This window comes from Myotis nattereri (genome assembly GCF_964212035.1).
Source record: "Myotis nattereri genome assembly, chromosome: 5".
NCBI lineage: Eukaryota > Metazoa > Chordata > Mammalia > Chiroptera > Vespertilionidae > Myotis > Myotis nattereri.
Genome location: NC_138080.1, coordinates 68,013,954 through 68,032,870, shown reverse-complemented (window position 1 = coordinate 68,032,870; position 18,917 = coordinate 68,013,954). Strand labels below are relative to the sequence as shown.

Genomic DNA, 18,917 nt, shown 5'->3' with positions numbered 1-18,917 from the left:
CTCTAACGTCCTTTTATTTGTTCTGGGGTCCCATCTAGTATATCACATTACATTTAGTCATATGTTTCCCTCGCTTCCTCTGGCATTGTGACAGTTTCTCAGACTTTCGTTGTCTTTGATGACCTTGATAGTTTTCAAAGCACTAGTCAGTATTTTTTTTTACAGAATGTCTCTTAGTTTGGATTTCTTCAATGTTTTTCTCGTGTTAGACAGAGGTCATGGGTAGGGGGAGGAAGACCACAGAGATGTAGTACCATTTTCATTACATCATATTAAGGTTACATACTATCAACATGACTCATCACGTTGTTGTTAATCTTGAGCACCTGGCCAGGGTAGTCAGGTTTCTCCACTGCAAAGCTTTTTTTTCCTTTTCCATGTTCTTCTCATTGGAAAGCAGTCATTATGTCCAGCCTACTCTAAAGGGGGGAAGGGGATAGAAAAGTTCTACTTCTTGGAAGGGAGATTATCTACATAAATTATTTCAAATTCTTCTGAAAGGGAGATTGAGCTCTTCTCATTTATTTAATCATTTATTTGCATTAGTATGGACTCATAGATATTTATTTTATATTTTAGTTTAAAATCCAATATTTTGTTATTTACTTTATTGCTTAAATTGTTTCAGCTTTATGAAACAGACTGTGGAATCTCAGAGGGAAGGTGAAGGTGGATGGGCAGGAAGAGATCTACCAAAGAACTTGTATGAATTTATGCATAACCCTTGGACACAGACGATCGGGTGGGGACAGGGGCAAGCTAGAAGGGGTCAACGGGGGAAAAAAGAGGACATCTGGAGCTCTTTGGGAGCAGACCTTTGAGAACTCTTTTAGTTGGTTCCTGTGTCTCTGATGCATTCCATCATTTTGTTTTTTGAGCACTTCCTTATTTATAGATGGGGAAATTGAGGCCAAAAGTGAGGGGTGACATTGCCAGTATCTCATAGCCTATCCATGGCTGACCTGGGATAAATCCTACTCCTTTTGCTGCACCATGTATCTCCTGGGACTTGCTAACAACAAGGGTTGAAAATTCATGGTGGGTTTTACAAAGCGTTCTGAAGCCTTGACCAATTATCCCTGCCATTGCTCTGAATTGGTACATTTTTCGCTGTCATACACTGGGCTCTTCAGAGTGAGAAACACTTTCTTGTTTTTTTAATGAGGAAAGAAGGTTACAGTAATTAGTCTCTGAGTTGATCATTTCATTCATCAGCTCAGCCATTACTATGATTTGAGGGAGAGGCCAAAAAAGGGTGGGGAAGTCATTTCACAGCTATGATAAATATCTGTCTTCTAAGACTTTCTGTCAATTCCTAAGAGATGTGTCACCAAGAAGCCCTGAAAGCTACACTTTGTCTATGTAGACAAATGATTATAATGAACAGTTTCAGAAAACACTAAATTCCAGTATGTAATTTCTTAAAGACACACACATAAATTTAACAGATATTTACAAATGACTTTTTATATACAAAAATGTTGGGGTTTTTTTGGATATGAAAATTAAGAAGATATCCCTGATACCTGTTTTTAATGAGCTTATTACATTGTAGAGAAGGCAGATATATTAAGCCATTAATTACAATAGAATAAAATAAGAGTCATAAGGATAAAACTATTGATGCCCTAGTCAGTTTGGCTCAGTGAATAGAGCGTCACCCTGAGGACTGAAGGGCCCCAGGTTTGATTCCTGTCAAGGGCACATTCCTGGATTGCAGGCTTGATCCCTAGCCCTGGTCAGGGAACCAATCAATGTGTCTCTCTCACATCAATGTTTCTCTTTCTCTGTCTCTCTCCCTTCCACTCTCCCTAAAATTTCAATAGAAAAATATTCTTGGGTGAAAATTAACAAAATAAAACAAACAAACAAAAAAACCTACAGATAAACTACTAGAAAAAGAACACTGAAGTTCAATTCAGAGGATCAGGGAAGACTTTCCGAAAGATTTGAGCAGGACTTTGAATGTTGGTCAGATTTCAATAGTTACAGTTGGGGATGAAAGCTCTACAGGCCAAAGGAAATGCATGAGCAAATGTGCATAAATAGTGATGGGGGAAGAAAAAGAAAAATGAATTAAATATGTAATAGTCACTTTTTTGTGGCACCTCTGAGGCTGTTGGCTGCTTCAGGAACTCATTGAAGTGGATGATGAACAAAAATGTAGTAATTTTTATGAGAAGCATATGGCCACAGAAGTTGCTGCTGATGCTCTGGGTGAAGGATGGAAAGGTTATTTGGTCCAAATCAGTGGTGGGAATGAAAAGGTTTCCCCATGAAGCATAGTGTTTTGACCCAGGGCAGAGTCTGCCTCCTGCTGAGTAAGGGGCACCTCCTGTTATAGACCAAGGAGAACTTGAGAGAGAAAATGCAGATCTGTTTGGGGTTGCATTGTTCTCAACTTGGTCATTGTGAAAAAAGGGGAGAAAGATATTCCTGGTCTCACTGATACCACTGTGCCTCATGGCTTGGGGCCAAAAGAGCTAGCAGAATCCACAAACTTTTCAATCTCTCTAAAGAAGGTGATGTCAGAAAATCTGTTGTGAGAAAGCCTCTAAATGAAGAAAGTAAGAAACCTAGGACTAAAGCACCCAAGATTCAGCGTCTTGTTCCTCCACATGTCTTGCAACACAAATGCAGGTGTATTGCTCTGAAGAAAAAAGGTACTAAGAAAAATAAGGAAGGGGCCGCAGAAGATGCTAAACGTTTTGCTAAGAGAATGAAGGACGCCAAAGAAAAATGCCAGGAACAGATTACCAAGCGATGTAGACTGACCTCTCTGAGAGCTTCTACCTCCAAGTCTGAGTCCAGTAAAAAATGAGATTTTTGTAACTGACAAATAAAGGACAGCAAATAAAATATAAAAAGGAAATATGTAGTAGTGACTTTGGTCATATATGCAGGGCTATGATTGGCAAGCCTAGGGAGTCTGTTCCATTCAGTAAGCTTGTGGGATCTATGACAGTCTATTGAACAGGGAAGTGTCATCATCTGGGATGTTTTTATGAAGATAAAACATGCAAGATTAATTAGAAAGAGACTGATGGTGAACAGACCACTAACAAAGTTATTGTGGAACTTTAAAGCAGAGCTGGTACAGGTCTGCACAGGAGGCTAGCAGTGGGAGTATAGGAACATTGGAGAACGGTGTGCAAGTCAACTTTGGACCTGGTAGCAGGATGAAGGAAGGGGATAATAAAATAAATTAAAGATGATTTCTGTGATTTGGAGCTTCACTACCTGGGAGAATGATAGCGTTACTACAGAAATAGGGAAGAGAGGGAGAGGGGATGGCTTGGAATGGAAGTTTCAAACTGTAGAGATCAAAGGGCTGTAAAGATATGTATGTACAATTGGGTGTAGGCTTTGGTGTGAGTGTAGCTTACAGATTTAGGTTTGGGAGGCATTTGCACAGGAAATAGGGGCTAGGGTAGCTGTATGTTATACTATCTCTCCCTGTTATTTTCTGTTCTCTAAAGTAAGTTTTTTATATGTTGTAACAATACTATGAAACGGAGACCTAGAGAGGTTGATTGGTTTGCTTATGTTCTCACTGTTCATTAATCTCATCACCTATTGAGGCCCGACTATGTGCCAGATTCTGTTCTAGTAAATGCCAAAACTTGGGTCAGATCTGTCTTCAAACTTGAAGTCTTACTACATGAGAAAATGAGAGGTAGGTTAGATCCATCAGTGAAAAAAATATATGGTGAAAATAAGATGAAGATACCATCTTGGGGAACACTATGCTTTGGAGAGTGAGGGGAAGAAAAATAAGGGCCAAAAGAAGACAGGTAAGGTGAAGGTAAAGGGAAGTAGAAAATAAGAATAGCATTACGTCTCAGAAGAGGAGAGAGAGCTAGAACGAGAAGGAAGGAATATTTATCCAGCTAACAGTGTCAAATGCTGCAGAACAAGCAAGGAACTGAAAATTGAGCACTATTCTTAATGTGGTTGAGTTGGTTAGATGAATCCCCTCAAAATGGGGAGAAAGAAGCCAGATTTCATGGAATTAAGGAATAAATGGGTAACACAATGGAGGCAATGAGCAGAGATAATTTGGTAAACAGAAAAGGGAGACAGTGATCGACAAAACGGAAAGTGTAGGAGACCAAGGGGCTGAGGATTCTAGGAAGGTAGTGAATTATCTGAACATTGGGCCAGGCTGGATTGGGAAGCAAATCAAGCTGAACTGAGATGGATTATGGGATTGTGGGCTGTTACAAAAATCAAAGGGCAGTGGGATGAAAGAATGGGTGAATTGGGGAGATGGCAGATTATGGTCCTACAGAATGAATTGAATTTCAGATTAAGATTTTAGCCCTGACCGGTTTGGCTCAGTGGATAGAGCGTCGGCCTTCAGACTAAAGGGTCCTGGGTTTGACTCTGGTCAAGGGCATGTACCTTGGTTCCTGGCACATCCCCAGTAGTGGGTGTGCAAGAGGCAGCTGATTGATGTTTCTCTCTCATTGATGTTTCTAACTCTCTATCCCTCTCCCTTCCGCTCTGTAAAAAAAAAAAAAAAAAAAAATCAATAAAATATAAAAAAATAAAAGTCAGTGTGCTGTATAATTAAAAAAAAAGATTTTAGAAACGGGGCGTTATCCTATATAATAAAACCCTAATATGCAAATTGACCAAATGGCGGAACCACTGGTTGCTATGATGCGCACTGGCCACCAGGGGGCAGACGCTCAATTCAGGAGCTGCCCCCTGGTGGTCAGTGTGCTCCCACATGGGGAGTGCTGCTCAGCTGGAAGCCGGGCTCATGGCTGGCGAGTGCAGTGGTGGAAATGCTAAGGAGCAGTGAGCTAAGCAGTAAGGAGCAGTGAGCAGGCAGGCGGTAAGCAGTGAGGGGTCCCAGACTGTGAGAGGGATCCTGGACTACGAGAGGGTGCAGGCTGGGCTGAGGGACCCCCCCCCCCCCCAGTGCACGAATTTCATGCATCGGGCCTCTAGTATATAATAAAGCTAAGATTTGACTGTATTGAAAGGAGGCTGAGATGGAGTGAAGAAGAGGAAGGAGGCCCCTGTCAGGGTTATCCGTAGATATGGATCTTCCCAAAGATGATGGTGTTCCAAGTGTAGAAGAAGAGCCAAAGATGATGGTGGAGGAAGATACGGAGCCTGGTTCTAAAGCAATTGGGGAGGATCCCTCAGGTCTGTGAACAGCCATAGGAGGGATGGCAGATGGAAATCAGATGTTCTTCACCTGAAGTGAGGAGAGGTTATTAAATAAAGTTTTGGGAATATAAGACAGTGTGAGAGGTGTGTGACGAAAGCATAAAGAATGCTTACTCACATTAGAAGGGAGATTTAAAAGTCACATTAAAGAAGTAGATGGAGTGAAATAAGATGGTCAATTGCTAGAGTCCATTTGGATGGGGATGAAAATGTTGGGGCCAGATGGGAGGAGAAAAGAAGAAATAACAGAAACAGACATTTGAGAGGAGGCTGGAGGAGATGGGGAGTTCTCAAAAAATTTAGTTAGACTGCTGGCTGGATTACTTTAAAGTGATTATAAAGCTACCATAAGTAAATATAGCTCAAGTGTGTTATACCATATAAATATTTTGAAATACAGAGTGGAGCTGTTACACAACAAGGCCCGAATGCTTACTTTGGGTTGGCTAATCAAATGGTGAACCTGAAAAGGTCAGGGGAATTCTCTTTCTCTCTTTTTTTAATGGAACAGATGTCACCATACATTAACTTTGTTTTAAAAGTTTTAGTAGCTATATAAATAGTTATGTGCCCTGGAGGAATAATTCTCACACTTTTTTGGGGGAGTAATTTTACTTTCTTTGAAATGTTATGGAATTTTTAAAAACAAGTTCCCATTTGCTTGAATAACTGCCATACCATCTTTAAACCGTGCAGAAGTTCCCCCAAATAAGCCAACTTTTAAAATAAATCCTTTCCTTCTGAATTGCAGAAGCCTCCTCTAAGTGGACAGGGTGGTGTCCACAGAGTCAATACAACACTAGATCTGGCATCGGATGCCCTGTGTGTAAGACCAGCTTTCCCGTGCATTGAAGGAGTGACTTGGCAAAGCTACTTAACCTCCTTCAGTTTCAGTTTCTTCATTTGTAAAATGGGAATGAAAACAGCATCTTCCCCAGAGGTTGTACATGAGGATGAAATGAGGTAAGGTATTTGAAATTATCGACTCTGAGGGTTGGGTTCTGAGAGCTCCTCATTGAGGAATTCATATGTACATCAGAGGTTGAGAATGTGTGGTCTAGGCTCGTGGTGGGCAAACTGCGGCTCGCGAGCCACATGCGGCTCTTTGGCCCCTTGAGTGTGGCTTTTCCTGAGCCTTAGGAGTACCCTAATTAAGCTAATAACAATGTACCTACCTATATAGTTTAAGTTTAAAAAAATTTGGCTCTCAAAAGAAATTTCAATCGTTGTATTGTTGATATTTGGCTCTGTTGACTAATGAGTTTGCCAACCACTGGTCTAGGCTATGTGTACTTCTCATCTGAGTCTCTGGAATGTCTTATAGTTTCTATAACCAAGAACAAGATCATGGTGCTTATTTATTTTTAAATATATTTTTACTGATTTCAGAGAGGAAGGGAGAGGGAGAGAGAAATAGAAACATCAATGATGAGAGTGAGTCATTGGCTGGCTGCCTCCTGCATGCCCTCCACTGGGGATGGAGCCTGCAACCTGGGCATGTGCCCTTGACTGGAATCCAACACGGAACCCTTCAGTCTGCAGGCTGATGCTCTATCCACTGAGCTAAACCAGCTAGGGCAACCATGGTGCTTATTTAAAGGGAGAATAGGGGAAGTCTAGTGGGCCACTGAGGGAATAAACTCACTATAGGGACTTTAAGTGAGCACTCTGTCGGCTATGGCCCTTGAAACTGCTCCTGACTCCCTTCTTGAACTGCAGCAATCCACTGGCTTATCCTTCTTGAGAGACAATGCCAGTTCCTCACCATTATGGAGAGATTAACCCTGATTTAAGCCTCCAATTTTCCTGGCAAGAGCAGGGTTCAGGTTCTATTTATAGTAGGTCTTTGGACTAGAGTCTGGCTTTATCTCTGAACTGATTTTTTTTACCCTGGTGATTATAAAGTCAGTTCTGAATCAGGTTAAGAAGAGAATATCAGATTGACCTTCTAACTCTTCCTTTAGGCCTTTCCTACTTCAAATGAACATGTCTCAGGGAGCTGTATTTTTTTAGATGTAGAAGTTAGGGAATTAGGAAATTAGCTGATTAGGGTTCTAAATAAGATTATCCTTTTTATAAGATTATAGGACTGGATTAGTCCAAAGAATACCTAGACATTTTTTAGCCATCAAAGGGTCTCTCTGATCATACTTATCTCTTCTCCCCTCCCTTCCCCTCTTCTACTCTCTCTTTCCCTCTCCTACTCTCTTCTCTTCTCCCCTCTTCTACTCTCTTCCCCTCTCTCCTACTCCCTCCCCTCCCCTCCCCTCCCCTCCCCTCCCCTCGCCTCCTCTCCTCTACTCTCTTTTTATTCCTCCTCTCTCCCCCTCCCTTTCCTCATTTATTTATTATCTATCATCTACCTATCTATCGATCTGTAAGTTTGTCTATCCTATCTATCTATCTATCTATCTATCTATCTATCTATCTATCTATCTACCTATCTATCATCTAACTACCTGTCACATGTCTTTGTCTACCTGTTGTTTTGTTTTCATGGAAATGAGAGCAAAGGGTGATGAGGGAGTAGAAGTTATCTGAAATATCATTGGAGTTTGTTGGAAATGTTGGATGATGGCAGATCAATTACATATACATATTTGTATCATTTATTAAAATAATGATCAAGGAAGAAGACGACTTTTCTGGAGTCCAGTAGACACAATTCAGGGTAATGGGGAAAAACAGAGCAAAGGAAACTTATTGGTTAAAGGCTAGAATGCCAGGTGATAAGAAAACAATTAAAATCTCCTTTATCTCCCCAGAAAAATTGAGTCTATAGTCGCTCCAACTCCTCACCTGACCTCATTTTCCTGTTGCCACAAAAATATCTGCCCTATGCCCTGGCTGGTTTGGCTCAGTGGATAGAGCATTGGCCTGCGGACTGAAGGGTCCCAGGTTCGATTCCAGTCAAGGGCACATGCCTGGGTTGTGGGCTCAATCCCCAGTGGGGGGCGTGCAGGAGGCAGCCGATCAATGATTCTCTCTCATCATTGATGTTTCTATCTCTCTCTCCCTCTTCCTTCCTCTCTGAAATAAATAAAATATTAAAAAAATACCTGCCCTAAGACGATGGCCCTTTGGTCTACACCTGTTACCTTTGGGAGCAGCCAACAGCCCCACAGGTGCTCAGGCTGTGACAATACTGCAATGAAGGGGGAGACCAGCGTGCTCCCTGTGAGACAGCTCCTCCCCTAGCCAGCATTGCTCACTGATGAGCTGTTTTCTAAGAAACCCTCACACATCCCAGCTAAATACTCTGGATGACACTGCTTACTCGCATGCTTCCAGCTTCCTAGGACTACACTTAACACCCCCGCCCCCATCCCAGTGACCTCAGTCAGCACGAGAAGCCCAAACCTCACAGACCATCGTCATATGTTGCTTATCTCAACACTGCCTTCTACCTCCCCTAATATGACTCAGTTTACTTTGATTTCCTATAATTTCATATTCCTCCACTGCACTCTGGAATTCCTGGTTTGCCATCAGCAAACTCTTCTGTGTCTCACACTCTTCTCTGAATATTTGCTTCCCCTTCTTCCTCTCACTGAAACCTGGCTGTTCCTCTCAAGTGGAAGATGTCTTTTCATTCACCTCCCGTTTGCCTCAGGACCTGTAGATAGAGTAGGTCTTGGTTTCTGTATCTCTAACATTTGGTGGATAGTCCTTGACCAGCCTCTCACGGGTTCTCCAGAGAATCAAATGATGCACGCTGTAGGGTTTCTTCCACTGTAAGGGATTGCTCAGCTACCTTTTGCATGTGTCACAGTCCTGGGCTCTTCCAAGAAGTGATATCTTTGGTACCCATGCCAGGAGGACCTTTAACTCACCTCCCTCACTGTCACTTCTCCTCCATTGTCAGATCTATCCCACCTGATGTCTCAGCTGTTGTCATTCCTTCTGCTCTCCCGCAGGCTATGGAGCTGCCTGGTGCTTTAAATGGATGGACCATAAAGCCTTTGTGAAGTTGCCTGTATATCCTTTATGTCTGTACATATATCAGATTGTAAACCCCCAGAGGAGCAGAGCCAAGTTGTTAACTCATATTCACGGCTCTAAATTCAGTGCAGTGAGCAGATCGGTTTATCTTCATCATCATGATGAAGAGGAGTTGGAAGATTTTTCTCCCATTATATTAAATGCAACTACTGAATTTTACACACTCCCTCTTAGAATTTTTCTGGGTGGTCTCCTACTTTTCATTTGCATACCTTATTATCCCAGAGTGAAATGCAGGATAGAGAGGTAAATGGTCTGAAAACAAACGTACTATAATACATTCACTTTGGCTACGAAAATAAAGCAACCCAAACCTAGTTTTTCTTGCAGTCTTTAAATCCAGATGGTAGTAAAATTTGACATTTCAATTCTGTTTGTGAAATTCATTTTGTTTTTAAATTGGGAAGAACCATGGAGCTAAAAATGGTCCAAAGTACTAGGAAAGCCTGGTGAGACCTCTTTAGGCGTTTTATTAATATGGACTTGGAATTTTAAAATGAATTTGGAGACAGTGTAGATAGAGCTGCAAATAACTGCGGTGGGTATGAACCAGGGCCCCAATACCCAGAAGTGATGTGCTACCTCATACCTAACCTGAAAAAGACAGAGGATTGGCTTGAGCAATGAAAGGAAACAGACATCTGGACAAAAATAGAGACTGTTTTAGTAGCCAAATTTAGTTAATTTTTTATAGTTCTCATTTTTTTTTGTTTATAGTTCTCATTCCATAAGGTAGGTTATCATTCTCAACAGTCTGTTCTGAAATTATGTAAGGTCTTTTTTATAAATAAACATCAATATTGTAAAGATTCAGTTTAATTAGTTAAATTTAAGATTTAGGGGTCCAGAGTGTTCAAAACCAGGTAAGAAGGCCCCCTTACAGAATACTTTATTGGCAAGTTTTATTTCTGACCTGATCTGTTCTATATTTATTCCTGGAAGAAATCACAGAAACAAATCAGCATTTATATGTTATAAACCGTGTATCAGTTAAGTTTCCTTGGTTGAAAGTGAAGAAAGCTCAATCCAAATAGATTTACTATGAAAAGGGGATTTACTGCCTTTAAAACTGAGAAGTGCAGTGGGGAGACTGGCTTACCTGTTGCTTGACACAGGTACTTCAGAAACATCTCCAGGGCCTCCAGGTCTCACCTCACTTCTCTCTCTTCCACATGCAGGTTTCATTCTTAGACAGAACCTCCCCTCACGGCTGACAGAAGGCTGCAGCCTCTCAAGACTTCACACTGCCAGGACTTCAAGTCTGTTGGGGAGAAGGAGACCACTCATCCTCAGCATATGAACAAAAGCCCCAAGTCTGGTTATCATTGGCTGAATTGGGTCATGTGCCCATCCTGAAATCAATCACTTTGGGTAAGAGGATGGAGTCTGCTGATAAACTTAGTCTAGTTAAAGCTCACACTAGATTTAAGCATGGGAATCAGTCATTTAAACCGCGTGGCTTGAAATGGGTGGGAGTGTTTCCTTTAAGGAGATTCATGATGAATACAGGGATATATATATATATATATATATATATATATATATATATACTATAAATAATATTTAATTAAAATACTTAATGCTTTAATAGAATATTTACTAATGTTGACTGTTTACAGTGTGCTAGGACATTGAGGTGAATACGAAAGGTACACTCCTTCAGATTTCTTATGGGAAATCACTTGATTCTTAAAGTTGATGCTGCTATGAGAGCTTTATGTTTCCTAGCTCTCATGTATTTAACTAAGAGGGTCTGAGTACCTGACTGCTTTGATATATTGTAGAAAGATATATTAATGAGCTATTTTCTCACCTTTCTCCAGGGAAGCATACATTCTCTGGAGATGGAGAGAACAAATTTCTTCAAATACTTCCTTCCTTTTACTAACCATATTCTATGTATAGATTAAGATGAGAAAGTTATTTCTGGCACTGGGCTGAAGGAAATTCCTCAGTGGTGCATTGCTAGTGTAGACATAAACTGTATATTTGTGTGTGCGGTGACAGTTACAGCTCCCTCCACTGGCTCTGGTTTGGTTCTCCTTCCCTCTGATGATTTTGTCTTTGTTTCCTTCCACATCTCTGCCCTCCTCCATAAATACATAATACTTATGTATGTGCATGTGTATGTGCATGTGTTTATACACAATTGATATTAAAATATTTATTAAATGATATGGCATATTCATCTGCCAATCAGAGTGGATGTCAGCCATGACCAACCAGAATAATTTTAGTGGGACATAAAGGCTGTGAAGAAGCAGAAACCATGTCTTATGTGAGGAAGCAGAGATTCAGATTCACACAGAATAGGGTGAGGGAGCCAGTCAAGAGTGAGAAAACAGAACTAGGTCGAGAGTGAGAGTGATTGCAAGAGAGAAGGGAAGAGAGTACTTAGTATCCAAATTGTCTCTGTGTTTGATGGCTCCCATTCCTTTGAGGGCTATCTCTATTGTACCATGGTTCTTCTGAGATACCTGTTTCCTTTATTGCTCTATCGATTCTTCTACTAAACCACTCTCTTCCCTTTCAAAGCTACATTGAGGGACTCTGTTAGTATAAACTAAAGCTAACTAACTAAAATTAATGGGCACATAGCATTTTTGTAACTTGCTATAATAACATTGTTATTCCCTTATCAATAAAAAACATCTTCCATGTCTGCAGATAGAACTACATCATCACTCTTGAGGCATGAGTCTATTTACTGATCCACAAACACACATACTTTAAAGGCTTTTGATACACACTGGAGCAAAAACATTTGTCATTAACAGTTTCATTTATTTGTCAAAAAATTAGCCACTAACCTGAGGACATAATCTATCTACAACAAATCCATCTAAATGACTGATTACATATTGAAAACTGGCTGCCTTCCATAACTGTAAGCCAACACCCTAGTTGTGACTAAGGTAGAGTGACTTGCTTCATTCAGTACAAATCAAACTTAGTACTGAGTTTTTGGACTTAGCTTTGCCAACCACACTTTGGTTCTTTTTTTTTTAAATATATTTTATTCATTTTTTACAGAGTGGAAGGGAGAAGGATAGAGAATTAGAAACATCGATGAGAGAGAAACATCGATCAGCTGCCTCCTGCACACCCCTTACTGGGGATGTGCCCGCAACCAAGGTACATGCCCTTGACCAGAATCGAACCTGGGACCCTTGAATCCGCAGGCCGACGCTCTATCCACTGAGCCAAACCAGTTAGGGCTTGGTTCTTTTTAACACTATGAAGTAAGAAGTGGTCAGAGATTAGAAGAGAAACGTTTATTTAGTTATTTTATTTTATTATTTTAAAAAGTATTTTTTATTGATTTCAGAGAGGAGGGGAAAAAGAGAGATAGAAACAATGATGAGAGAGAATCATTGATTGACTGCCTCCTGCACCCCTCCACTGGGGACCAAGTCTGCAACCCAGGCCTGTGCCTTGACCAGGAATCAAACTGTTGACCTCCTGGTTTATAAGTCGATGTTCAACTACTGAGCCATGCTGGATGGGCTTATTTAATTATTTTAGCATGATTGTGTTAGTGATAATGCTGCTCAAGAAAGTTTTCAAACACACAAAAACCTTTAATTCAGTCTCTAATGCTGAAGCTTTTAAGCTTCCCATAATAAAAATTTTCTTGAGAGAGATCACTAAAGAGGTTGCAAGTACCTCGAGGTCTCTCTTTCTTGAAGATGTGGTCAGGATTGACCCAAAATAACGCTCCTAAATTCCGTGTCCTTGGTGAAGGTGTCTCTCACCTTCGGCTTCACTGCAGTGAATATAAAGTGGAAGTTACCAAATAAGCAAAGAAAATTATATAAGCTTTGACAGCATATCATATGAAATGTATTATTAAGATTGTATTACCTAGATTGCTTACATACACACTAAATAGCTTTATATTTTATCCTGCACAGAGAGGTTAACTTATAGTTAATTGATGGTGATTGTGGGTTCCATAAAGGGGTGCCCAATAGGTGCTTGGTTAGAAGTACAGTTATTTCTACAGAAGAGAAAATTCTACTAATGGCCTATAATAAAAATGTTGGGCATTAACTTCCTAGTCAAGAGTGAAAATATTTATAATAATATTGTTTCTATGAGAAAATTAATGTCTATGTTGATTTAAAAATAACTTTTCCAGGAACTTAACTCACCTAAATGAAAGAATTGCTCGTCTCACAAATCTTTTTTTTTTTTGTGTAAACTTAAAGGAAATATGGTCAAAAATATTAATACAGTTTAAAATTGCTTTTGAATGGGATTCCTATTGATTAAGTTTGGACAGGATAGTTGGAGCCAGAACTTGGAGTCTGGGACATGGCATTTGGGAGTTTGAGATAGGATGTGCGAAGCCAAATGAAGCTTTTGAGAATTGAACTAACCAGAAAAAGTCAGGATTTTAAAAATTATAATCTGTACATTCTAGATGGAAAGAAGATTGGGAGAGCAGTTCAAAAACTGGTGTAGGCCTGAGATGATGAAGGCCTAGGCCAGTGATGGCGAACCTTTTGAGCTCGGCGTGTCAGCATTTTGAAAAACCATAACTTAACTCTGGTGCTGTGTCACATATAGAAATTTTTTGATATTTGCAACCATAGTAAAACACAGATTTCTATTTTTGATATTTGTTTTATATATTTAAATGCCATTTAACAAAGAAAAATCAACCAAAAAAATGAGTTCGCATGTCACCTCTGACACGCGTGTCATAGGTTCGCCATCACTGGCCTAAGCTAATGTGTTGGCTCTGGAAGCAAACATAAAGGGGGAAAAGAGATAAAAGAGATATCGGAAAGGATATAAGATGCTGATAACAGAGGGGCTGGGGAAGAAATGGTAGGAGAATTATGACTGTGTTTGAATGACTAAGAGCCAAGGTTTTTCCACCACTGTATCTTCAGTGTCTCAATCAGTGCTTGACACAGAGTAGGTGTTCAGTAAATATTTGCTGAAAGAATGACAAGTATATAAATCACCCAAAAGGAGATGAAGTTACCCATATGACTTTCTCAAATTAATTCCTCACTTGATATTTGTGAATCACACACCCGAGACTCAGTGCAAATGTTTACCAAACCATATACTAGGGGTTTTTTCTCCCACCAGCAGACCTGGTTTGGCAGATTTGTTTTATAGCGTGTCCATCATGTTATCCCTTTACCTTGTCTCCAAGGAGTGGATTCTCCAAAGGGTGATGCTCCTATGATTTTTCCTACATCTTTGGAGCAACAAATGATTTACTGGTGGACCTGGCTACCAATTTACTCCCTCCATGAAGTTAGGAAGAGAAACATGCTACATTAGTATTTACTTGCTTTCTATGGTGTGTGGAAAGTGGAAGGAAAGGGTTGACTTGCAAGGAGGAAGCCTAAGGGGCCAGAGTTTATACCCATGAAATCCTTCATTAGGAAAGACTATGGAATTTGGGGATGGTTTGAAGTCCCAGTCTTAAGTTGAGGAATGCAAATAGTATGGTGGAAAGAGTCTAAACAGGAATCAAAGAAAATTCACATGGATCCCTGGCTGCCTTGTGGGTGGTTAGAGCATCGTCCCAAGACACCAAGGTTGTGGGTTCAATCCCCAGCCAGGGCATATACGAGAATAAAACAATGGATGCGTAAATAAAATATGTGGAATAACAAATCGATCTGTCTCTCTCTCTCTCTCTCTCTCTCTCTCTCTCTCTCTCTCTCTCTCTCTCTCTCCCTCCCACACACACACACACACACACACACACACACACACACACAAACAAATCAAGAAATAAAGAAAACTCATGTGATAGAGGGCAACTAACAGCTTTCATGAGTCTCATTTTCTTCATCTGTTAAAAAAGAGAGACTTGGGTTAGGTAATCTCTAAGATCCTTTCTAGCCCTACAGCCCTAAAGTCTATAATTCCTTTGTAGACCCAAGGCATTGATGAAAATATCATCTCTTCTTCATTATGGCTTCCATTCAGCTTCCTTCTGAGTACTTACCCTGTGTTCCACTGTCCTCCCAGTACATACTTTTAAGCCCTTACCAGCATTTTGACTGTGTTCCGTAGCTTGTTATCATGGCAGCACTCCTCATTTTGTTAACACTTAATAACTTATTCAACTCAGATAACTTAGCCGCTGTGTTTGAAACAGCTAGTTTGGTGAGATTGTAAAAGGTACCCAGAAATTTATTAGGAGTGGCCTCAGACACAAATCAGCCTGTCTGCCCTATAGTTAGTGTCCATAACACACATATTTATACTCCCACTGTATTTCCCACTAAGCCATAGCATTCCAGGACTCAGTGGCTGTGTTAGCCCTTGCAATTCTAGTCCATCACCTGGAACCATCTTTCTTACCTAATGTCAAATGGACACATAGTCCTATCATAAGCATTAAAGAGTAAGCAGGTGTCTTGTTAAAAAAAGTCTGAGCTCTCATATTCCTGATTCAGTAGATTTATTGACAGGTCATTGCCTGTTCTGTTTTAAAAAGGCTACTATATCATATCTGTTCTCTGAGAAAATTCTTAAATAAATACATATAGGCTTGTTGACCTCAGATTTCTATGTATTTATTAAATTTGGATGAAGTTTAACAAGGAGGTCATAGCTTTAAGTTGACAATGTAAATACTGGCTATAAATTATGGGTAAAGATTGAATAGAGATTCAGAACCTGAGTAAACTTTTAACCTTTGCCTATAAATGCAATGGTGTTAACTCACTTAAAAAGACACTCTAAAAAATGAAAACAGCACATAAATATTTAGAGGTATCAACTACCCAAAGGGAAATATTACTCCTTTTTTTGTAGTGTTTTAGATGTTTAGATCACTATCTGGAATTAGTAACTATCTAATCTGGGAATTTATGGAGTTCCAATGGGAACTCTTGTTAATTAACCCTTCATTTAAAACAGAGACTAACCCAGACTTCCAAATTCACAGCTTGTTTTTTAGGGGACTCATTTACCTTTTGGTGTATTTCACATAGGGAAGTGGAGACTTGGAGAATGCAGATTTTCACACACATGACATGAACTTCTAAAATATATAGATGAAAAAGAGGCTCATTAAGACTGAATTCTTTTTTAAAAATATATTTTTATTGATTTCAGAGAGGAAGGGAGAGGAAGAGAGAGAGATAGAAACATCAATGATGAGAGAGAATCATTGATCGACTGCCTCCTGCATGCCCCCTGCTGGGGATCGAGCCTGCAACCTGGGCATGTGCCCTTGACTGGAATCGAACCTGGGACCCTTCATTCTGCAGGCTGATGCTCTATCCACTGAGCCAAACCAGGTAGGGCAAGACTGAATTCTTTAAAGAGTGCCTACTTGGGTAACACTATAGTCAAATAGAGCCCACCCAGTCCACGTCTCTTGATTGGGGTATATTTCACTATAGTCCTATTCAAGTTCATATGCTGTCAAGTGCTCCCCTTTCATGACCCATTGCTCTTCTGAGTGTCATGTACTTATGACTATCATAGAATGTCCTCTAGGGACAGTTCATATGGGATTCAGTAAGTTTTGGGGCATGAGTGGGTTAGATGCTTCAAGGATGATGTGCAGGCCTTTAAAAAATGTTTTTTTATGGATTTCAGAGAGAGGAAGGGAGAGGGAGAGAGGGATAGAAACATCAATGATGAGAGAGAATCATCAATCTGCTGCCTCCTCCATGCCCCGCACTGGGGATTGAGCCCGTAACCCAGGCATTTGCCCTGGCCAGGAATTGAACCTTGACCTTCTGGTTTATGGATCAACGCTCAACCACTGAGCCACACTGGCCAGGCTGAAGATGCTTTTTATCTTATCTTCATATTTGGCTAATGGTTTGGCTGAGTGTGAAATTCTAGATTGGAGATAATTTTCTTCTGATTTTGAAGTCATTGCATCTTTATCTTCTTGCTTCCAGTATTGTTGTAAGATGTCTAAAGCTGTTCTTATTCCATATTTTTTATATGTGACTTAAAATCTCTTCAGAATACATTTTCTCAGTGTTGTGACATTTCATAATGATGTGCCTTGGTGTGGATCTATTATCATTAATTAGGCCAGGTATTTGTTGAATACCTGGAAATTCATGTTCTTCAGTGTGAGGTGTTCTTGAATTATGAAATCATTTTCCTGAAGCAGCATACTTGAAGGCAGAGTTTCTTAACCAGATGAGTGTATAAAATTATTTGGGAGCATTTTTAAGATATACATTTCCAGGTCTCAGCTCTAGAGTTTCGGAATGATATATCTGGGACATGGCTCTCAGTATGTGTATTTTGAATATGCTCTTGGGGTAATTCTGAGAAGCACTTATGGATAAGAGCCATTATTTTTAGTGACTTTTAGAGTATGGCCTAAGAAGTATGGTATCATGGAGCAAAATTGTGTGGAAAAAACAGTATTTGAAATTAAACCTGGCTCCAGTGACTCCTCCCCAACCATCACTTATAGTTACTCTGTCATCTTGGGCAAGTATTAAATGGGACTGATGATGATGATAAACTAGCTTGGTTTTTGTGAGGTAAAATATAAAAATACCTACTAAAGTGCCTGGGAACATTATAAGTCATAGATTTCTCTCTCCCTAATTCCTGCATGTGATATGAAGAAAATAGATCAAGATTAGAACATGAAAACCATAGCCTGCATTGTATTAGAAGGGCAGTGGGTACCAGGGAAGCAATTCATACTTCAGATTCTCACAGCACGTGGAAGCTTGATTTATACTATATTGACTCATGTGTTTAGATCTTATGTCACTCTCTAATTGCTCTTTAATAATTCTGATGGGCATTGTGCCTACCCAGTCAGATGACAAACTATACAAAGGTAGGAATGCTGTCTCTAAATTCTGAGTCATTCATAGTACCAGATACAGGGTTCTGTGTGTCAAACATTCCTTTTTTAGTGATAACAGCCTACAATGAGACATTTATCCATTCTTCTGATTGACTGAGGAGACAGAATATGAATAAAACAGAGCTTAGGAGTTTAGGAAAATGTGATTACCAACTCAAATATCCAGCATGATGTTTCTTAGCAGTTGTCTGGATGGCGTGATGATACTGATTTATTGGTGCTTTGCTTTAAATATCCATTAGGAAGACAAAAGCAATGTTACTTATCTGTATTTACTGTTGACTCTGGTTGGCTATTCATCCCTCTACTGTTCCTGGGTGACATTATTGGCATACATAAAATTACAATATGTATAACATTCATGGTTTCCATTTTATTCATAAGATCCTTCAGGACAAGAACCCGGCCTTAATAACTTTCATATTTCCGATGCCTAGAATCATGCCTGGCATATAATAAGCACTCAGCATAAATTTTATTGATGAATCTTCATATTTATACATAATTCTGAATAATGATATAGGCCAGTAATTGTTTGGAATGCTGAGAGTTTATTGGTTTTCAAAATAGAACATTAGTTTTTCTCAGACTTTGTGGAGTACAAACTTCTAGGTATTTTACTATAGATATCTATAATCATCTTATATTACCAAAGTTATGAATTTGGGGTTTATGTTATTTGACTTTGCAGCATTCTGAATTTTCAATTCAATATGACAAATATTCACCAAACCTCTTCTATTTTCAAGATTCTTTGAAATTCTACTGCAATGGTAAATTTATTTAGAAATGGAAGGTTTAAGGCTGACATTTGATAATTCAAGCAACCTTGCATTGATAAGTATTTTCTAATCAAGGTATTTTTGCTGCATAATATTTCAGAATTACATCA

At 39.6% G+C, this 18,917-nt stretch overlaps 1 pseudogene across 1 annotated transcript; it reads left to right on the top strand.

Annotated features, from left to right (window-relative positions):
* The first annotated feature begins 293 nt into the window (after window positions 1–293).
* Window positions 294–2,821, top strand: LOC308520269 (small ribosomal subunit protein eS6-like; annotated as a pseudogene). Its single transcript has 2 exons — window positions 294–335; window positions 2,133–2,821. The product of its transcript is annotated as a small ribosomal subunit protein eS6-like (transcript).
* The last annotated feature ends 16,096 nt before the right edge of the window (window positions 2,822–18,917 follow it).